The sequence below is a fragment of the Gavialis gangeticus genome, unplaced genomic scaffold (genome assembly GCF_001723915.1).
Source record: "Gavialis gangeticus isolate Ggan-Ray unplaced genomic scaffold, GavGan_comp1, whole genome shotgun sequence".
Taxonomy (NCBI): domain Eukaryota; kingdom Metazoa; phylum Chordata; order Crocodylia; family Gavialidae; genus Gavialis; species Gavialis gangeticus.
This window is the reverse complement of record NW_017729000.1, coordinates 23,508,161-23,531,968: the sequence shown is the minus strand read 5'-3', so window position 1 is coordinate 23,531,968 and position 23,808 is coordinate 23,508,161.

Genomic DNA, 23,808 nt, shown 5'->3' with positions numbered 1-23,808 from the left:
TTTTTTTTTTTGCCAAGGTTTTTTTGAAATCCGTGGGTCAACCCCCCCCCCCGCACTGCTCCCTTGCAGTGCAGAGGACAGCTGAACGTGCAGTATGTGGCGCTGCAGATGTGCCTGCGGTGCCACATACCGCACGGCCGTGCTAGTCTGGACACAGCCAGTGAAGCCTTACCTGGAGCATTGTGTCCAGCTTTGGGCACCTCATTTCAAGAAAGATGTGGACAAACTGGAAAGCACCAAAAAGAATTAGAGGCCTGGGAAACATGATTTATGAGGATAGGCTGAAAGAACTAGGATTATTTAGTCTGCAGAAAAGAGGATTTGATAACAGTCTTGAAATATATTGAGGGTGCTTGTATGAAGGATGCAGCCAGGGTGTTTTCTGTGGCCACAGAGAACAGGACAAGCAGCAATGGTCTTAAATTATAGCAACAAAATTTAGGTTGGAGATTAGGAAGAACATTCTCATTCTATGAGTACTTAAGCATTGGAACATGCTGCCCTGAGAGGCTATGAAATCTCCATTCTTGCACATTTAGACAGACACTTGACTGAGGCATTTAGTCAGCAACAATCCTGCCTTTTGCAGAGGGTTGGACTAGGTGACCTCCTGAGGTCCCTCCCAGCCCTGCTTTTCTGTCTCAGTGGCTGCTTGCAGATGTTTAAAAAACAAAACACGCTTTACCAGAAGAAGCAGCACATTAGTTCAACCCAGCTCTACAGCATCTGTATAGACCGGGTACTTCAGTGAGGCTTTCTGGCACTTTTATCTAAAGCTGATACAATCGGTTATTAGATAAAAGTGCCCAAAAAAGCCCCACTAAAGCACCCGATCCATACAGATGTTGGACAAGCCAGGTCCAACTAACCTGCTGCCTCTTCTGGGCATGCTCTGAGCTCGGCATGGGGGTGCACAGAGTTTAAGTAAAGCGCCATTTTGTTTTGTCTTTTAACGTCTGCAAGCAGCCAATAATTGTAGCCCATCCAGCTGTGCACACAGCTGGTCTATCCATGTTCTTGCTGCTCCTGAGTTGGAGGGCCTGATCCAAAGCCAATGGAAACATTCCCATTGACTTCACTGGACATGGAATCAGGCTCCTCAATTCAGCAGATATTCCCATGCTAGGAGAGAGTGAATATTGACTGGACAAGGCGGGAGCCCATCGTCTGGGATCCTATTTCCTGAGAACCAGCTATTTTCAGGGAACATAGCTAAGTCTTTGGGCTGGGAAGTGGACAGTCGTGTCAGGTGCTTGCCGCAGCCCTCTGTGAAATCACAGAATCTTTAATGAGGGTTAACTCTATAACCTCCTGGGCTGATTGGCACAATCTCTGTGTTATTTAACACAGCTGGTTATTTTACTCTGAACTGACTCTGAGGAAGGAAGAGAGGGCAAGAGGCAGCAGCTGCCTTTAGATAAACTCCAGGGCGTCAGAACCTAGTGAAAGTGAATGTCCCTCTTCAAACTTTCAAGTTTTAGCTTTTTGTTACTCTAAGGAAGAGCTAAGGTGTTTCCTCTTTGAGGATCCAATAATTATTTTATCTCCCAAGCTTCTCAGAACAGCAAGAGGCAGCTCTCCACAGGCATCTGCCACTGAACTGTAACATGACACTTGGCTTTGACAAGGGGTCAGATTTGACGTCAATGGGAGTTGTTGGCTCTCATCATGGGTGATATTGATACATAAGTACCCTCCTCCCTCCTGTCCTTTCTTCCTCCGCCCCCCACCCTAAGACCTTGCCAACCCCCAATGAGAAGAGAGCTGGTTTTGGAAGGAAGGGAGGGCTAAGTCAAAGCTGTGAGGAAGAGCAAACTTACTGCTCAGGCAGAGTCTGTGGCATTTCTTCTCTTTGTCATGGACTCGTCATATGACCTCAGGTGTGACACTTCCCTTGACTGCACCTCAGTTGTTTCCCTGTAAAATGGAAATAATACTACTTATCTGCCACATGGGGGCTTGTGAACCTTCATGAATGGACATAAAGGGATTGGAGAACTTCAAAGAGGAAGCACTGAAGAGGAACAAAGCAATCTCAGGTGGATAGCAATTGAACAAAAACACCCTTCCCTTCAATGGGATGTGAGACACGGGGGCTGTTCTCACCCAACTTCTGTACAGCCAGCACCATCCTTCCAGCCAAGAAACACTGAGCAGGATTCCCACTGAAAAAGCTGGTCGCTAGTTGGCTGCAAGGGGCAGAGCCCAGCAAGGCAATACACTTACCCTGCTGCCCCAGGAGCTGTGGATACTGCATGTGACTGACCAAAGAAAGAAAGAAAAGGATGTATATGCACAGGACCCTCCCACTTACCTGAATCATCCTCTGTGCAGTGCAAAGCCAACACACCCGGGAGCACATCCAGGTGTGGAGACAGTTGCACACATACAGTACCTATGTGTCCCTGAAACAGCTCTGAGCTGGGCTTTGTTTGTGTTAGAAGAGGACCATAGGAGAGTCCCCAATAAGGTGATCTAGCAGCGTGCCCAGAGCCAAAGCAACGAACAACGGACAGCAGGGATAATGGCTGGTTAGTGAATAATGGCACAACCTCAGACCCCAGAGAATCCTGAGCTTGACTGAAACCACGTGGGATTTTAAAAAATAATAATCTGTTTTAGTTTCTTTGTATAGGTCTCTTGTTTTTCAGCTTTTTTAGATGCTCAGCATGCATTTTCATGCTCCTCTTGGCAGCCACAAGGACTGGCAGCTGACTTCATTTTTAAGACATTTTGATTCACGGGTACTAATTCGCATCCAGGGTCTGAGCTCCATAAAAGCATCATGCAGCATGAAGCTTGGGAGAAAAGCCTGAGAGTTGGCAACATGGGTCACTGGGGATCCTGGCAGGGCCTGATTCTGATTTCATTTAACTGAGGTTTTGCCAGTGAAAAGCCTCTGAAGGGAGAGAGTTGTGGACAGGAGCAGGGTCAAGTCCATGGCACTATTCCCAGGGAGCTTCCCCTACCAGCATAGAGTGGCTCTGAAGGTGACCTTAAGATGGGCCCCCAGGCAGAGTTGTCTGTTGCTTGGAAATCACATGGCACCTCATGGACAGCTTTGAATCTTGGGCTAGGTAAATAAACTGCCTGAAAAGGGCTGAGGAATCTCAATGGAAAGCTTGCTTACGATGCTTCATCTAACAGCGTGACATGTATGTGGATAGACAGCAAGGTGGTGACAGGGCTGGCAGGAGCAAGGGAAATCTCTTGATACTTGATACTGCTTCCATGTCACCCGCTCTCCCTGGCTCGAGTCTGTCAGGCCAACTGCTGTCAACCCGCACTGCATGCCACCCCACCCAACTTGGGACCCACAGGGAGCAGTGGCACCTTTGGCTTCACCTCTCCCTTGGCTCCTGAGGGTTGTCCCAGTGAAGGCGAGGGCTCCCCCAGCCTAGTACCTGAGGGCGCTTGTCTATGTACTCAGCATAGGGATGCCTACTCCAGTTCCATCTTCTGCTGGAGGCAGGTTTGCAGGCCAGGATCAGTCCAAAGCATATCTTACAATGGAGGAACCTCTGCATTGACCCCATGCTATTGCAGTGGCATTTGCTGCACAGCTTCCAATTATGGTTTGCACCAGTGGGCATGGCAGCTAGGACACAAGGCCCCTCACAGTCCTTAACCAATTATTTTTGTTCTTTTCAAGGACAGTAGACACTTCTCTGGGATCCAGGACTTGGTAAGAGCACACTGGACACTTCCAAGACCAGTAGCCAGGGCACTTTGGCTACAATGACCTTCTTCCTTTACTAACCCAAGCCCCACCACTAGGTCCGTGTCCCTGGAGTCCATCTGATTCCCTCCCAGGGAACCAGGTCAGCAGAGAAGGGGCTGATTCTGGTTTTCTGCTTAGCAAATTTATTACCCCCTCCACCTAGGACTTACCCCTGCTTCCAATGAGAGAAAGAGTGCTTGTGCACCTGGCAGGCAGCATTCACCTCACTTGACCCTACTGCTTTTTTTCTTACGGTTGCTGCTCTGTGCACATGGACACTGAGCTGCTACCTGAAAGAGCTACGTGCTGGCAGCACAACAAAAACCACCGGTTGAGGTCTTTGCAGTCAGCTCATTTCAAGCAGCTGGGTACGCACTGTACTGTCTGCCTGTGTGAGCGTGCAAACCCCTCACGTCAGGCTTTTTGCCACACTTTGTCTTGCTTCCTAAGGATACTGTGCTGTGCGTGTGCATGCGTGTGTGTATGTGTGTGTAGGGAAAATAGGGCTTCTCAGCCCTGAAAAGAAAATCCTAATATTTATCCCTCTCTTGATAATATAGATGTCCCTAGCCAGTATATTTAGCTCCAACAGACTTAGGGTCCAACCTGTTCCTTTTACAGGCCTAGCTCTCATTCCTGTCAATCTGGGATGAAAGTAAAAGGGGAGCATTGACTGCTCCTGTCATAAGTATAGAGGACCTGAGATCTGAACTGCCATCATTTTGTTCAAGCCCTCGAAGAAAAGTTGTCAAGTTTCTGAACAGCTCGCTAAATAGTGACGCTGGGTGAGACACCCACAGTCTAGCCCAAATCAACACTGATCTCACTTGGTCTGGAAAAGTCAAAGGTTTGTCTCAAGGGCAAAACTCAGGCCAAGTTTATCCTACAGACCCACAGCCCTCCTTGGTTTAGAACTTGGGATTGGTGTGTGGTTTATATTCAAAACCTGGAAAATGTTGATACCTTGATAACTTGAGTTTGAATTGGATCCCATTTATTTCAGTATCCTGTCTCCTGGCTTGTTTACTGTCAAATGATGATAAGCATGCTCACATCCCACTTTGAATCCCAACCTGGCAGAATTCAAGGGTTCTAACTCTTGACCACATCCACCAAGTGATCTGAGACCACTGCAACTTGCTCAGCACAGGTGAAAATCAAAATTAAAATCCACCACCTTCTGACAGAGAAGTGAAAATGGCCCCATTTATGGGTGTGCTGTATATTTCTGCAGCCAAAAAATATAAGGAACCAGAAGTTAAGTGAGTATGTCATGCTGACAGTGATGGCATCTTTATCAATAATGGAGAGAGAAAGTTAGCAAGTAGGGAAGCAAGGTGTGTTGGTTTGTATGACATCATAACCTGATCAAAAGAAAAAATAGTGGCAAAATCACAATCCTTGTAGGGCCAGAAGTAGCACCAACAGCATGTGACAGATTGTTGATGCTGTTAAATCATTTACCAAACCAATTTTTCTAATCCAGACCATCTGTAGATTAGGGGATCTGACTGGCATAGCAGCACAGTAATGAAAAGGACTTTATTTATTTATTTTTGGTTTTTTAAATAAATTTATTTTTATTTATTTATATTTATATGTATATTTAGGAAGATATGAAGAATGAAATTGTGCAATTTTCGTATAAAATTGTGTTTGCCTCAGAGTGAAAAATCGCAGAAAACCGGATAAAAGATGAGAATGCCCTCCACATTAATAACTACAGAGGGCAGGTAACAGCACAAATCATAGACAGAATGATGAATAGCCTGCCACCCAAGTTTCTAAAAGTATAAGAGCAAAAAATCACATCATGACCCCAAGTAACCAAAGACCTGATCCAAGGATGCATTCTGGGCTTATAAATGCCATGAAGAATACTGGATTTAACTTACACATGGTATGCCTCTGAGGAAAAAAATAAAATATACAGACTTAAATATGACAAAGGAAGATATTTTGGAAAAAGTCTGGACTTTTTGTGTTGAGCTTAACCTCCAGCACAAAGACATAAGTAACCGGTATGGCTTCTCTATTACAGTCAGTCTATCCATCATATTGGATATGTCTTTATTCATGTAACTCACTCACAACACCAGACAGCTTTTCCAATAGAGATCAGGACATGACTCTCTTGACCTAAAGAAAATCTCCCAAGACAGAAAAGCACAGCATCTAAGAGGCATAAGTTATTTTACTTCTGATAACCAGAGTTCCAACAGCCATGCAGCAGGAATTTCATCCTGATTTTCCTGTAGGCATTTATCTGCTGAATACAATGATTACAAGAGCTAGTGTAATGTGGCAGACTGATCAGTGTCCCTTCTAGTAGCAATGACAGGCTGCCACAGCACAGGTGCATTGGCAGGCTAGAGAGGTGCTTTCACAGGGGAGAAACTTTTGCAGCAGCACAGCACATACACCAGCCTTAGGTCACCTAGTGATTTTAGTCCTTCAGAATCTGTGTGCATTAAGTTAACCCCAACCTTATTTCTGGGGGGAAAATACATTATGAAAACCAATTCACATCAATGTATTGATTTGGGAGAATTGATGCAGGGTCAAAATTAAAATTAAAATTAAAATAGACCAAGGTAGAATCTGTGAAAGCCACTAATTCTGAAAGCAAAGGTAATGTTGAGAAATGCTCCCTCAAGTTTATTTCCTTTAAGAACACCTAATAGAAACTACATAATTCCCTCTGACTCTATACACAAAAGCACCAGCTTTGTAATTGTGTGTGGCATCCCTTTTTCATATAAATTTAATATAATTAATGTTAATTTAAGGTTAATTTAATTGGGCCAAAAGATAAATAAACCCTATGAATCATAAACCCTATGAATCATCCTAGCATCCATTTCCAGCCCAGTGCGGCCCACAAATTAGAACCAAGATCTAAGTCCTCCAGTACCAGTGAAACCACAAGCAAAAAGGACACATTGGTAGATGAAAGAGTGCCGAAGAAATATTTCCTCCAACTGTGAGCACAGATGGAAAAAAGGCTTAAAATTTGGATTTAGATCAAGCCAAAGAACAGCGAATAATCTAGATTGGCAATATGCGGACTTTCCATTTACATAATTAAGTCTAAACTTTTCTATTAAAAAAAACCCACAGTAGCTGTAATCTTTCATCAATGGTAACAACAATAATGTAGACAAAACATTGCTTCCCCTCCTACTAGACAGCCAATGCAACAACTTCCACAGTCCCAAAATAGCACCTATTCTTTTATTAAATATATTATATTATTTTCCATCTCCTATCAATCATGCTGAGGGAAACTGGGGTACTGAGACATATGGGTTAATGCATTTTGACAACATATCAGTCAATGTGACTGGCAGCACTGGGAAAGAGTGCTGGAAAAATGTGGTCTACGTTGCATATATTGAACTTTGTTCTACTGATCTGGAAATGACATCTGGTATGATGATTACATTGTAAAAGAGGATTCAGTTTTCATGTACAATGCCTAGCACAATAGGCCACTGATCTCACCTGGGACCTTTAAGCGCATTGTAGTGCAATAAATGTTCATCTTTCTGAGCCCCAAATTCAAGGCTTGATGCACATGGATAGGATAGGCAGACATCTAACTGCTGAGACCAAACACACAATAGACTGCAAACATCACAGTGCAGCTTTATCTTAGAAAATGTAGCAATGTGCTGACCGATTTCTCATTTATAAGCAACCATATATTAAGTTGAGGCGTATACAGCTCAGAACTTAAGAAGCAACTTTTAAGATACAGCATTTGTCGCCAAGCAGAATAAAGCAAAGGAAATGAAAGAGAGAGCTTCTAAAATCAAGTTCAAACCCTAACAATGAGCTAGGACCTGCCAACGCAAGCTTTCTGGGTGTCACAGATAAGGAAATTTCCATTTATATCCACAGATACAAAAGGCTTGAGAAGAGTTTGTGTTTGCACTATATTTTAAAGCTATATAGAGACATTACAAATTTATGATGTCCCATAGCTGCAGCTTTTTTATAATGAAGCAAGAAGTAAAAGGCAGTCATATAATAGACAGTAATTCAGACAGAAAACTGAACTGGAAGTTAAGGAGAATAAGTTTCTGTACTATGCATCTCTGTTGTGCTTTATCAGCCATATAAACCCAGATTCTCAGCTCATGTTTTGATGGAGTGGTTGGTTTGTTTCTGAGACACTTTACTTTTGCATCTTGTATTTTCTCTAGTCTATTACTTCTGTTATGCCTTGGTTGTAAAACATAGTGTTTCTCTGAACCATTAAGCATATTCATTTCCTTTTTCTATGGAGCAGTCTGTTTCCCCATATTGTCACAGCATGGAAGGGATAAATACAGAAGCTTAGGAGAAAGGAATGAGGTTCTTGGCAATTCCCATCTATGCCTGTGCACAGGAGGAAAAGAAAAAGGTCGAGCCACAGTGTAGGCCACAGTCATAGGTTTGCGTCAAAGATCTTCAAAGCTGCTGTTGATGAGCGCCAGGAAACACACTAACAGTCAGGCAGCTAGAACCTGTGGTGACAGAAATCTGCTCAAAAAAAGCATTCTCCTTGCTCATCACCCTGATTCAAAGGTATTGTTCAAAGAAAAAATAAATATGATTCCAATCCTGCAAAGCTTACTAGCTTTTGACACATGTTAAAGGTCACACGACCTTATATTTGCAATGATGCTAAAGTATCTCTAGTATTATCTCACTGCTTCATGACTAAGTGGGATATTAGGAAATGGGAACTGCTTAGGGTAAGTGATTGATGGTGAATTACAGAATCTCACACGTCTAGATCCCTGATTTGCATCTCACTGTATTCCATAGTGAGTAGAAATCCAATAAACAAATATATAGTAAGATACTTACCACTCCTCCGCTGTGGGCTTACTGGAGCTTGCTTGCCATATTCAACACTGAGAGAGATCAAGGACTGGTCGGGGTCTGCTCTGAGCTGGGCTCTGGGCTCTGGATTCCTGGAATGGGATCTTATGCTTCCATGTGATAACCAGAACAGGAGACTTCAGCCCCTTCCAAGGCAACAGGCTGATTAAGAAGTACTATACCAGTGAGTCTCCTCTGACCATAGAATAAAAGACAAGTCATCTCCATGCTGGGGCTTCTTTGAATCAAATAAAGATCTCTTAAGAGAGAGCATTGAAACCAGAGGAGGAATGATGCCAGCTTTAAGTCCTGGCAATGGAACAAGGCACCATAGTACTTCCCATGATGGATGGGGAAGAGAGAAGATGCCTTCTGCATCAAAGTGCTGTCCTGCTGAAAATCCTGGAGAATGACTTCCAGCCCTGGTACTGTATGCAGTTTGCAAGGTGGAGAAGATGCATAACAGGTACAGGCCTAACTATTCCTCTGCTTCCCTGACTGCTCAGCACAGGTTCTTCAGGGTAACACAGTGGCCACTCACCCTCTGGCAGTCCTCACCCACTCCAAATGACTAGGCAGTAGATGGCCTGAATTGCCCCTGGTATTCCAGGCTAATGCTCTGGACAGGGTTGTGCACCCAGGAGGGTTTCAGACTACTGCAGACTGCATGCATTGATTTGATTTATTAGTTAGTGGAGGGCAGGGGGAATGGCCTGGGTTGTTTTGTTGTGATCGACTGGATATATAGTACACAATCACAGCATCATGAGATACTCTGACCTCCATGTCCAGCTCAGAAATAGTGGGATTATTAGCTTCCCTTATAACAAAAGAACCTCAGTAACCAAGATCCAGGGGTCGGCTTTAAAGAAACTATAAACTGAATCATTCTCGCATTTCCCTTCCAGGTGCTGTAATGAATTAATAATGGCAAAGCATAAAGTACTGTATTTTTCTTTTCCTGCCTGGCAGGGTAAAGGCTCTGTGCCTTCAGTGTGCTGCTTATATTGACTAGAGCATCTGGCAGGCAGTTCAAAGGCACCCCTTAAAGAACTTGTAGGCCCATCCATTCCCTGGCTGCATAGTGCTGGGCCTTGACTTCTTTCCTCTATCCCTTGTGTTGCTTATCCTCCCTATTCAAGGACTCAGCATGATTAATGTGTAACAGAGTGCCAATGTGGGCTCACCAGATTGGCTTGAGATGCTTACCCTGAGCTAGAAACTGTGCCAGTGAACTCTGAGCAACCCCAAGGGTGGAGCAGGGGAGCCCTGCCCCATGGAAAAGGAGAAGCCAATCTAGAGAAGGGGTTTTCAGTCCCCTCATTCGCATGGAAGGGGGGTGGCTGGGGTCGGGGGCCCGCCACCCTGAGCCCTGGTTGGCCGGTTTGCAAGCCAGGGAGGGGCGGCCGGACGGGATAAAAGCAGCAGCCGAACTGGCATGGGGGCTGCTGACAGTGACTCTGGGGAGTGATGCAGGTGGCCTAAGAAGAGCTGGGGTGAGCTGACCCAGCAGAGGGAGCAGAGAGACCCCTCTGAAGAGCCTCAAAGGCCCTGGGAGGAGAAGGCAGCAGCAGTTGACCATGCCTGCAGCAGAGAGGGAGCTGTAGCCAGGGCTTGGGGCAGAGAGCTGGTGCCCCAAGGCCCCATCACAGTGTGCTGGATGTGCTGGGTGTCCCAGAGGCTAGAGCGGGCAGTCGGCCCCCGCTCCACTGTGGAGAAGAGGCAGCGGCCAGGAGCGCAGGCGGCATCCTTATCCAGAGCCGGGAGCTGGGCCCGTGAGTTGAGGAAACCCCTCACCTTCCCTGGGGAAGCGGGACAGCAGCAGGCAAGGCACTGGGATCCTGAGGAGCGGCAGAGCACCAGGACGAGGGTCCCTGGGAGCTCGAGGCACAGGGCGGTGCTCAGAGTGGGATTGGCGGGCCGCGAGGTGTGTGGGGCACCGGGCCAGTCATCTGGAGCAGGGGTTTGGAGCAGCGACCCCTGGGAGCTACCTGTGCTGCTGACCCTTGGCCACTGACTGCCCCAGAGGGGACTCAGTCCTGTCCGTTATTCTGCAGCTGATTGTCATCGGATGGAGTCCCTGAGCTTTGTGCCTGGGTCATGCTGATTGCTGCAGGAGCCTACTCTTGCTTGTTGCTTGCCTTTTTGGTTGCCCTTCAGCCTCTTTGGGGGGTTGGGGTTTGATACAATTTGATTGCTGCAGACCAGAAGAGTTTAACCTGTTGCAGTCTGTCACTTATTGGGAAGCCTGTTGGAGCTGCAGGGAGTGATCACCTTGCTTCCTTGTGGTGGCACCTCAGCTGAAAGCTGCCAGTTACCCTACCTGTGGTTCTTGAGTCAAGGGTTGACTAATGCGTTCTGGTCTGTTTTGTGAGTGTAGCTATGCCATTTAAATTCACTTGTAAATAACCTTTCATATTATTCTTGTTTTGTAAATAAAGTGTAAATAGTTAAAGCAGTTAAGTGTTAGACCTTCTTGGGGCCACGGGCTGCTCTGGGGAGCAGGGGCCAGTTCAAAAGTAAATCGGTGTGGGCCAGAAGCCCTGCCCCACCACCACACCATCCCTGATATTGGGCAGGGTTGGCAACTATTGGGCTGCCACCTGGGTTACAAATGCAAAGTCCTGGGATGGAAGACCATTCAGTATTACACCATATCAGAACCTTAAAAGCAGCCACTGATTTGAGACCAATTCTGTCTGACCCCCATTGACTGACTTAGAAACTTTTTGATCTTCTGCATGACCTGAAAAACTATTCCAGCTGCTCCCCACTTCCCAGCACCCATGTAGTTACTTGCCAGTATATGTAGTTCAGTATCTCCAGGGCTGGATTGTATTTTATTAATCATTCTTGTTATGTATACAGATGTTCATGTTCAAAGCACTTCATAAACAAATATCTTGCCTTACAGCCCCTCTAATACTAAAAAGGAGGACTCTGAAGCAAAATGAGGTCAAGTCCCTTGTCCAAGGTCAAAAGACCTGGAACCAGAGCTCTGGACTCCTTAGCTTCTCCTGTGTTTATTCCACCAAGCTCCATATCACGATTATAAACACAGGTGAATAAAACAGAGGGTTGCATAACTCAAAATACCATGTCGCTGTTCTTTTAACAGCTGCTCTGACTGGCGTGTGGATGGAATGTAATCCTACCCACCAAAACAGGGGATCTTTCTGTTTGCAGACAATACACTGCATCTCGAATAGTCTGATCCAAAGAGCAAGCCAAGGGAATGTTTTTTCTATTCCCCTTTGAAAGCTGACTGGCTTCCTCATGGCTCCCTAGTTGCTCACATCCTGACCCTGAATTGTTCAGTTGTTAAGTGTCACAGTCTGCAGGTTACACTGGTCCTGGGCAATATAGCATGATACAGCATTTAAGAAAACTAAAGACAGAATATTAATCCCTGGGTTTGGTTACATGTGAAGTCAAAAGTCATCCACTCTGAAGAATGGTGGATGCAGTTTTGCCGCAGCACTCCTACCTGGTCCATCCTTCCGTTCTATTTTCTGAATACAGCACATGATTCCCAGCAAGGCATTCCACAGATGGTTTAGCGGGTTGAGAAAAGTTTCTGAGGAGCTGTTGGCATCTTATTTATTAGCACATGTAAGGCATAGGGAGATATTTTTGCTACTGTTGTGCACACAATTTGCCCTGCATGATTGAACAGCCTTACATTTGAATGTTATGGCACTATACACACTTGCCTCAGGTGACCTAAGCAATATCATGTTGTGCTTTATGGGGAGTACTCTGAGAAGTGAATAAATTTACCTTCTGTTCACCCTCCATTCGTTTACCTCACCTCTATCCAAATGCAGTAAAATCATTTACCTAATGCCTCATAAAAGCTGTGTACATTGACAAGTAAAAAATGAGTATATTTCAAATGTACAGTATTACAGAACAGAGCAATTTTTAAGGCAGGGTTGTCCAATTTCTGGGCCATGGGAGTCCCCATGGGTCCCTGTCCCCGCTCCCACACCCCAGCTGCACAGCTAGCCTGTTCCCCCCTTGCCACAGGCAGCTCTACTCCCCCTGCCTGCTCCCAGAGCATGGGCAACATAGACCTCTCCCTGACCCCACCTCCCATCATTTATATTGTCTTCTGCCCCTCCCCCCCAGCAGGGCAGAAAACACAAGCTGGAAGAGAGAGGAGGAGCCCAAAGCCCCCAGTCACCATAGAAGCAGAAGCAATGGAAGGAGTGGAGACTGGGAGGGAGCCCACAGGCCACATTAACCCCTCACAGGCCACCAGTTGGACAAGCATCAGTTTTCACTATAGTTGACTAAATATGGTGAACATTCAGAGATATGCAATGGGCCTTACAAATGAGCAAACTTTGAAATACAATTCAGTTCCTAATAGGGACTGACATTCAAAAAGCCTGAGCCTGAATTGATTCAATCTTTGCAGGTTAGTCTAACTTGGCTAGGCTGAATCAGTTTTGTAATGCAGGCACATGCCTGCAGTGGCTCAGGCTAGAAGCTGGGGGTGCTAGAGCAGCCCTCCTATCCCTTCCACAGCATGGAGCTGAGGGGGAGGCGTGGCCAGACTGGCAGGATGCTGTGATTAGCCCAACAGGGAATTGATAACAGTCTTTATCACCCAATTAAGAAAACAAGAGGGAAATTACCAGCTACTTGTTGATTCTGCCTGTTGATTCAGCACAGATGGTAGCCTAGCCAGCATGTAATCTGCTAGCTAATACACAGACACCTCCTCAGCAAAGCAAAGGGAAGGGGGAATTCCTGCTTAGCAGAGAGTGGTGAGGAGGAGGGGGAACAGCTGCAGCCAGGGAGCAGAGGGGAGAGGGCAGACCCGCTGTGCAGCAGAGAGCCCCACCCACCCCAAAGAGCATGCCAGGATGCTGGGGGTATCTGGTTTAACTTAAACCAGCAAGGGGTCTGGAACAGACATTGAGTAAACCAGTTTGACCCAAATCAGTTAAGTTTGCTATTACATTCAACCAGGGTTATCTCAAGCCAGTTTCAGCTCAGTTGCCTTGCCCAGCACTGTGATCGGCTTCCTGCAGCCTAGCCACAGGAGGCAGGGAGAGCCAGGGCTGCACTCCCCGCTCAGCTGAGCCACATGGGGCTGCAGAGCCACTGGGAGCACAGCCCTGGTTCTTCCCTGTCTCCCACCACCTGGCTGCTGACTGCTTTGAAACTGGAAACTTTTCAAAACACTTCGACTAGCCTCATTTTGTTTTGAGGCTGTTTCGAACCCCTTCGTTTTGATGTCACTGTTTCAAACTCGAAATTAGTCGAAACAGTGTTGAAATGAAACAGCTGGCGAAATTTCACCCAGCCCTACTGAACATCTGTTCTATTACAGTTTTAAACCAGTTTCTGATCACTTAAACCAGTTTATGTTTATGTGTAACGTCTGTCCCTAATAGGTCCAGGAAATACATGGCCGAGTCCTGAATGAAGTATTTGGGCAATGGTAGGGACTGGGCATGGATGGAATCTAAAAGACCACTTGCATGTCTTGTATCTGTAGTCAGTCACATTCAGGACCCTAGTCACTTTTCAAGCATTAAATCCTTTCTTCTGCAATTTTCTTGTTAGTTAGCTACTCCAAGCACCTGCCTTTCTTTTGGTTTAAATCAGCATGGTTGAACGGAGGACATTGGTATATGGGAAGCTCAGTGTCTCCATATATGCTGTCCAGGCTCTTGCACCCTGGGGAGGTCACTCCAGCTTTGCTTTATCTTTCAAGCGAGAATTGTGTTCAGTGAGCTGATGTCTCATTCAGTGTAATTATATTGTCTTGTGAGACAGACAGATGCCTGGCAATGTGTGTCTCTGATTTCACAGCCCTACAGACTGGTTTTAGCTTTAGCTGTGTCTGCTTTCCCTCCGACTTGAAGATGAATGCCCTGCATTGCAGTTTGACTAAGTCTATTCCAACCATGTAGTTGCTCCCTTAAAAGATACCACCCACAAAAATCCATGTCTCTCACAAATGTTACTTCTGTTTTTTCCAGAAGCTCTCAAGCAAATCAGATCCCTTAACTCCTGCTGTACTATCAAAGAAAGCACTCAAAAAGCACTGGGGTTCAACACACATCTTGTATGAGGCAGGCCTGACTGATCTGAGTCAAAACTTAGGTTTAAAGAAAAGTAGCACAACCCTTTACACACACAGCCCTTCCAAGTTGCATTGCTGTTCAGTGGCCAGGGAGAACACACAGTCTGACAGGTTTCTCCGTGGAATGAATGGCAATTAATTGAATGTGCTGCTTTTAACTTAGAGACGCACACAGTATTGTGAGGGCAGGGACGGGGGAGGAAATGTTAGCACAGTTTATCTCAGGTCTGATCACAAGGAGCCAGGCCCAGCATAATAAAGCTTTACTATGCTATGCCTAGCTGGCTGTGATCAGGCCTGAGGAAGAATGTCTTGAATTCAAAATCTTGTCTAACTCTATCCCAACTACATAGTTCAGCCGGTAAAAGATATCACAGCTACAACATCATTTTACACTACCACATTTTATCTCGCTTACCCAGGTCCAGCCTGTCCTATCCTGCAGAACCTGCAGCCACAGGGGGCCCCACAGCCAAAGGGCCATGCCCTGCTCACCCCTCGCCACCTGCAACATGTTTAAAGGGTTCAACGCAGGCAGGGAGCCCATTGCCAGCTGAGTGGGGGGGAGTTCCCAGCTCCACTCCAGCCCCAGCCCCGGCCCCGGCCCCGGCCCCGGCAGGGGAACCCAGGCATCTCCAGTACGTGCTGCCCCTACCCCGTGCCCCCCCGCAGCACAGCCCACATGTGCACAGCCTGGCCCCAACTATTTTATTTCAGTGAGTTTATACTGCAATTAACCACAATTTTGATTTTTTGATGGATTGGGGGGCCCAAAACTATATGGAGGGGGCCCAAAAAATTGCAGGCCGGCCCTGCACTTCCTTCACCAGGGCTTCAAATGGGACAATGGACAAGTACAACTGCAGGATCCTAGAACAAAAGACTTTTTTCCTGAGACCCTGTAAGACCCCTTTATACTGAAATTGTTCTTCCTGAGCAAAGGAAGAATTCTGTCCAATCTGCCACATCTTCCGTTAGCCAACAGGAATGCATTTTTGTCCGGGGTATACTGTACACTTCTGACTCAGTGAACCCAAAGGTATGAACCTGACCACTTCTTTTCCTTCCTGATATCTGGAAGACACCTACTCACAAATGAACTGGATGAAGTCAGTCAGGGAAGGTCCAATCCAATGAGGTTGCTTTTGGTGTAGATATGTTTGTACTGGCGTAACTCAGAAGGGAATCTGATGTGAACTCTCTAGGGGAGATTTGCTCTCCGAACTGACACATCACTATAAGAGGGTGGACCCAGGTGTGCTGATATCGCTGACAGAGTGATTGTACCCTGAGGAGATATTACACAGTTCTTTGGCACCAACTTTCATGAGAGGCGGAGGTTCCCGCTGGAACATTTCCTAGCACTGTGAAGAGAGATCCTAACCTTTACAGATCTGCACAACATTTGTCTTCAGTTTACTCTGATGTGCTGCTAAGTGTTGTTGTTATAGGAAATGAAGGCCTCCCGCCACACAGCACCTGCTCTCTCATGCTGAGTGATTTGCAGCCATTAGCTCTAGGAAAGTGGAACAGTATATTAGTCCTCTCAAGATCCTCAAGCCTTGAGTGAAGCAAGGGGCTTCCCCCTCCCTGACACCACAGAAGATCTGTTTGTAAAAATGTCACTGCACTCACTTAAGAGACTGTATGAAAATATTTTTTTTCTCTCTATTTATCTGCTTCCAACATCTCACTGAATCGTATCTGCTGCTTCAACTGTCTTTGCCGTGCTTAATACTGCACTGGCAGCAACACAGCAGGAGAACAAGCGTCTAGTGTTGCCAACTAAGTCCTCACTGAAGAGTCTTATTCAGGGGAAGACCTTTATACTGAGGAGGGCTCCAGCAGGTAGCAACAGCCCAGGTGCATGGATCCTATTTCCCAGACTGAGTCTGTAGCTACAGTGAGCCAATAAATTAGCTTTTAATTCGTAAATTAGAAGGGGGAAAATTCTGGCACCCCTGAGAGAATAAATGTGAAACCGCACAATGTCATTTTCTATGGTCACTCTTCCATGCTCACTGAACTAAAAGGATAAATGCTTAATGGCCTCTTTCAAAGTGCAATAAGTTATTCTGCACAGTCCCCATCGTTCTTCCAGAGCAGACAGACATGTATAATGGAATCTAAGAAAGAAGTCATGTGGCTGACATCTGAAACAAATCACTCAGAAACAGTCCTTCCAAGTTTGGGAGATACTGGATTTTTAAAAAGAGATGGGTCTCCGTAACTTCTGACTGTCTTAGTCACATCCATCAACACTCTTCTTCACAGTCTTACAGTCACAAATAATAAGTGGTAAGAATTTCATAGATTTCAGAGACACTAGGGCTGGAAGGGACCTCAGAAGATCGAGTCCCGCCCCCTGCCCCAGGGGCAGGAAGTCAGCTGGGGTCATAAGATCCCAGCAAAATAAATTTCCAAATGTCTCTTAAAGGAGTAGGTGCTTGCACCACCTCTGCAGGCAGTCTGTTCCAGGCCTCAGGGGCTCAAACTGTAAAGAAGCTCTTCCTTATATTCAGCCTGAAACTGTCTTGGAGGAGTTTGTGACCTTTTGACTGCGTCATCCCTTGGGGCGCTCTGGTGAACAAATGTTCCCCCAGATCCTGGTGGTCACCCCTTACAAACTTACAGGTGGCCACCAGGCCGCCCGGAGCCTGCGCTTTTCCAGGCTGAAGAGTCCCGTGGCTCTCAGCCTGTCGTTGTAAAGTCTGTTTTCCTGAGTCTGTTCATGCACGTGGCTCTCCTCTGCACTCTCTCAAGCTTCTCCACATCCTTTTTAAATCATGGAGCCCAAAATTGGATGCAGTACTCCAGCTGCGGCCTCACCAAGGGAGGATTGCATCCTGGGATTTGCTTGAGAAGCATCTATGGATGCAAGCCAGAATTTTGCTCACTTAACAAACTGCAACATCGCATTGGTGGCTCATATTCATCTTGTGGTCAATCATGACCCCCAAGTCCCTTTTGGCTGTGGTGCTAGCAAGTGTAGCAGTGCCGAGCCTATAAGCATGCTGCAGGTTTTTCTTCCCGAGGTGGAGTACCTTGATTTTTCAGTGTTGAACACCATCAGGTTTTCTTCTGCTCATTTTCTGAGACTGTCAAGGTCGGCCTGGGTCACCATCCTGTCCTCGGCTGTGGATTGTTGATTAGAAATGATCGTCCGAAAGGATTCCTGGAGGAAGAATGTTCTGGATGAGATGTTTATTCATCTGCTGATGGCTATGTTCCTTCAATTGTATCTCATTTTTGTATGGTACATATATAGAAAACAACCCCATTTTGGTGCAGAATATGTTCAGGATGCCACATGTTCCACCTTTTCCACATGCAGATTCCCCCACCATGTCATAACACTTCATTAAAAATAGGAGACAAGGGATAAAAAATAGTCTGTTAATTCTCTCATTGTCACCACAGTGACAGCTCTATCATTTCCACAGGAACCATCCTCCACACTAAATGAAAATTAAATACTAGGTTCTCTGCTTCATGGATTCCACATCCGTGGCAGCTGTCAATTGAGATTCCTGCATATCTCTCTGATGTTTTAAGTGGCTAGATCATGCTCATAGGCACCTGGAAGTCTAAAGGAAAGAGTATTCATTGATTTTTTTTAGCTACCTCTACCTCTGTGAAGTGTGGTTAGGGTACCAATCAATAAAGTGGGTATAGACCAGAAGAATCATCTACCATCTCACTGCTTCTGCCTTCTGATGTTATCACCACACAAAAGAGTTAAATTGCTTCCAAAATTAAATGCAGAGGAAGGAAAGTTTTAAAAATTTAATAATACTTTTTAATATTTTAAAATAATTTCAATAATAATTTTTAATCATTTAATCATTTAAAACCTCAATACTGTGAGGAAAATGATTATTGTAAACAGCCTGGCCTCATGATTCACTCCAGGGACACGGAGTCAGGACTCTTGGGTTCTAGTCTCAGCCCTCGCTCTAATTTGATGGACAAGTCACTTGACTGCCCTGACTCAGTTTCCCCAGCAATAACATGAGAAGAAATGATGCAGTGCAACCAAAGTTTTTCATTTGATAATGTCTGACACTCATCTTTATCTGTTCCTTTTGGAAGTGAGAGATGTCTAAGAATGATTTCAGATCAGGTTCTTCTGGGTAAAAGTTTTTCTGACTAATCACCTGCATCCTGTGTACTTGGGGGTGACATTGGACCAAACACTTACCTTCAAAGCCCATGTAGAGAAGACGAAAGGGAAATTCAGTGCCCACAATAACATAGTTTGAAAGTTTGTCACCTCAAAGGGAGGAGTGAACCCAGCTACATTACAAACCATTGCTATTGCCTTGTGTTACTCCATTGCAGAGTATGCATGTCCAGTATGGAAATGATCAGTTCATGCCAAGAAACTAGAACCAGCTCTAAACATCAGCTGTTGTAAAATAACAGGATGTCTAAAACCAACACCAAAGGATAGTCTGTACTTACTGGCTGGCATTGCACCACCTGATACCAGAAGAAAGGTAGCGAGCCAAAAACAAAGATCATGGCAGATGGAAGATCCCAGGCATCCATTCTGTGGTCACACAGAAGTAACCACAACAGCTGACAGGGCATAACTAAGGTTATGGAAAGAAAGATTACGGGCAATCAGATTCCCTGAAATGGATCTGGAACCCCAGTAGATCCTTCTCAGAGGGGCTGATCTAGACACATCAACATGGCGATGCCTGTACCGCCTGTGCACACGAACTGGAAGATCAAAAACAAACGCAATCAAATGAGACTACTTTAATGAATACATACGAGTGCTGTGAAGTGAAGCCATGGAGCACCAGCTTGTTTGCCAACTCCTTGGTAAGACCTCTAAGAAAAGGCCCTCACTGCAGCAACAGAAAGAGCCATCGCTTGTGCAGGATTCTGGAAAAACATCTAGTTTATGACAAGGACACGAGGAGGAGAAGAAGAAGAAAGCTTTTCCTTCCTCCTCTTTCCCACCCAGGAAACTCTTCAATATTTAGTAAAGCCTGTTAGAAAAAGTAAATGAAATGGGAGTCAGAATTGTACTATTCCCATACTGTAGAAAGGAGTGATACATGTAGGTAGCACTGCGGTGGAAGAGGAGGTGGGGAAAGGGCAGGATGAGAATGTGTGATAAGCAGATGGCTTATTACTCTAGCTGCGTTGTCCTCCCCACTTTGTCTGCTTGTCATTTTTGCTGTTATTTCCCAAGTGCATTAAAAACCCTATGGGACCATTTTTATGCACATGTTAGACACCGTGCAAATAATAGTTAACAAGAATCAGGTTGTGCTCCATACATGTAATGAGTGAGATACACGAATGTGCCAAATCTGATCATTATCTGCACTACAACTGAAACCAACAGGAGGATTATGCTTTGGGGGGAAGAAACCATCTTCTGGCAACATGTTTGTATAGCATGTAGTACAATGGGCCCCCAGTCCATGACTAGGGTACATAGGTGCCATTGCATAAATGGGTCCAATGACCATACATTCTCAGGTAATATGGATCCCCTGATGATGTGCTAGTGAAGCACTGATGGGAAAGAAGGAAGAAGGGAGTCATTCATAGTGATGAGTTTCCCAATAAGTGGCTGCAGATACTACTCCTGACCTTAGAGAACATAGTTCCCAGTTAATTAGTTGCATCTGGGCTCAGCATAAGCTAAGCATCCAGTGTACATCAGAGTTTTCTGAGTAACTATGGAAACTCATTCTAAGGAAGAGACATTTGATATATCAGAGCTAAAAGACTCCCATTGTCTTCTGTTATGAGTCAGTAAGGGCCTTTACCATGTGCAAATGAAGAACTCTGCAGACAAAAGACAGGTTAATGGTTAGACTGGAAAAGTGCTTGTTATCAGCTCCCACTGGCCATAATGGCATATGTGAGGGTTCAGTAGTTCTGAGAAGCACAACACTTCTGCTACATCAGGGGCTTTTGCTTGCCAGCACTGCATTTTTAATGACTTTCAAATCTATGTCTAGTGCTAACAGGACAGGTGACAGCTTCATGAATCTAATCACAGGGACTCATCCTGCTCCTGTAGAAGCCAGGTGGTCTTCCCATTGACCTCATGGGAGGCACAAATGGGCCATTAGCATCTGAAGGAATAATAATGCCCTGGACTTCATTCATTTGTTATCTGACATCCCTTCAGATCAGGGCTGGTTTTACTGGGATGACATTACTGATGGTTATACTTTGGTTTAAATCTCAAGCATCCATCTGCTGAGGAGAACCGATAAAACCCCAGACCTTGAGAAGAGGAATCTTAGGAACTGCCCCTCTTGCTTGTTTTCCTATGCACACCCATCCAGGAAAGTTTATCAACCTTGAGCAGATGTTTCCGAGACCCCAATGGCATCCTGAAGCACCAATAATGACCTTTAGAAGTGCTTATATATTACTGCCTATTGCGTTCACGCACACATCCTGAGACAGCTAGCCACACTTAGCATTCTCACTTGCATAGCTTGGGGTTTAGTAGGTGACAGTCATGGCTGGAAAGTTGTCAGGGCTAATACGCACTTGGATGGGTAAAATGAGGAAAACTAGATAGCAAGGGAGCTTCCGGCTAACCACTTCTCTATATTCTAGATCTGTCCCCGACTTCCTGTTTTTTTTATTTCCTGAGCTAAGTATCTCAATGAAAGCACCTTTTGTCCCAAAACATCACTGATTGTAATGGATGTCAGCAACAAAGGAGACAGAGAAGAACAAAACAGTCAGTGCATAATTCACCTAGGAGGGAAAGCCTATTGCTGACCTGTCACTTTGGAGAGCCACACCAAGGAAAGTGGCACTGGGGTTCTTTTCATCCTCAACTTAGATAAGCACTGTATATTGCTGACTTCACCTCGACATGCCTCTGTATGGCCTGGAAGTGTTATTAACCTCATTAATAAGGAGAACTAAGGGGAAGGACCAACATTTTTAAGGACAGCCAATAATGCTGGGCCTGCCTTTAACGCATTACGCACTCACAACTACCAGTCAAGTTATTGGGAGCTCAGTGCTTTTGAAAACCAGCTTCAAAATGCTTCAAAGTAGGATTTCAGGATTGGCAGCCACTGAAGCTGACCAACAACACATTAAACACTTGATAGTTTGATGACATTTTTCCAGAAAAAAGTGGTATTTTCAATCCTTTTCTGAGCAGCCTAAGAGACTGGGTTTGTCCTCAGCAAGCATCACAGGCTCACTCTGGGTGTCTGTGGTACACACAGGGATAAAATCTAGCTCTCCTGGGTCCCACGGTAGTTAGACCATTATGTCTGACAATTAAAAGAAGACTCTCAAAAGGTCTGCTGCTTCCTGGGGGCTCACATCCGAGACATTGAGGAGAAGATCCCTAAGCTCCTTCAGCCCACAGACCACTATCCCAAGCTCCTTATTCATGTGGGCACCAATGACACGACTCGGAGCACTCCCAGCCAGGTCATGAGGCACTACAGGGATTTCGGAGCAGGGCTAATGGGTCTGGGGGCGCAGGTGGTTTTCTCTTCAATCCTCCCAGTCTCGGGCTACGGGCTGAGGAGGGAGAGGAGGATCCAGGTAGTTAACCAAAGACTGCGGCGCTGGTGTCATCAGAAAGGCTTTGGCTTCCATGACCACAGCCCGCTCTTTGGCGAGAGAGGCAACGAGCTGCTGGGAAGAGATGGCCTCCTCTCTCCACTGGGGAGGAGGCTCTTCTCAGCCAGACTGGCTGACCTGCTCCACTCCTGCTTTAAACTAAGCGTGCTGGGGGGTGGGGGAAATACTGCCACTGCTGACCTGCTGAGCAACCCTTGCAAAGCCAGCAGGCCAAGGCACTTAAGGGAGCCCGCCCCTGCCCCAGCCCTGGTACAATCTGTGGGCAAGGCAAGAGCCCCCAAAGGGACACTTGCCTGCCTGTACACAAATGCCAGGAGCTTGGGGAATAAGCAGGAGGAACTCATCCTCCTGCTTAACACAAATAATTACAATGTCATAGGGATAACGGAGACCTGGTTGGACTCCACCCATGACTGGACCTCGGGTATAGATGGCTATACCCTGTACAGGAGGGATTGAGTAGATAAAAGGGGTAGCTCTCTATGTTAAGGAAAGCTATGCGTCCTTCAAGCTGACTTTGGTGACCAGGGTGGATGACTGGAGACCCTCCAGGTTAAAATCCATGGGGAACACAGCACAGGGGACACAACGGTGGGAGTCTACTACAGACCTCCCACCCGAAGTCCTGAGCTTGACCAAGAGTTCGCCTGGGAACTGGCTGAGGCCACAGGCTCCAGGACCATGGTTGTCACGGGTGACATCAATTACCCAGACATCTCGTAGGAGGATTACTCAGCAAAATCCAAGCCGTTGCAAAGCTTCCTATCGTGTGTGTATGACCTCTACCTGACTCAAGAAGTCTATGGGCCAACGAGAGGTAAAGCGCTGCTCGACCTGGTACTGGCTACTGAGGATGACCTAATCGGCGACCTAGAGATCAGTGAGAAGCTGGGTGACAGCGACCACGAGCTGATCACCTTCACCATCCACTATAAAGCTGGCAAGTCAGTCAGCAACACGGTAGTCCTTGATTTCAGGAAAGTCGACTTTGACAAGCTCAGGAGGCTTGTCAGTGAGGCCCTAAGGGACCACGACCCCAGGGGGAGGGGAGTTCAGGAAGAGTGGTTGCTCCTCAAGGGAGCGATCCTCAATGCACAAGCTAATTCAATTCCATCTCAGAGGAAAGGCAGCAACAGGGCACAGCAGCACCCTGGCTCTCCAGGGATCTAGCAGACCTCCTGAGGCTAAAAAGAAAGGCCTACAAAGGTTGGAGGATGGGAGTCACCTCCAGGGAGGACTATTCTGCACTGGTCTGGTCCTGCAGGGAGCAAACCAGGAAAGCCAAGGCTGCAACTGAACTCCAACTAGCTTCGAGCATCAAGGACAATAAAAAGTCCTTTTTCAGGTATGTGGGGAGCCAGAGGAAAAGCAAGGGCAACATTGGACCCCTGTTGAACCAGATGGGGCAACTGACAACTGACACCCAGGAAAAAGCCAACCTATTAAATGGGTACTTTGCATCGGTCTTTGATCAGTCCCATGGGGCACCCATGCCCACCACAGGACAGGGCAG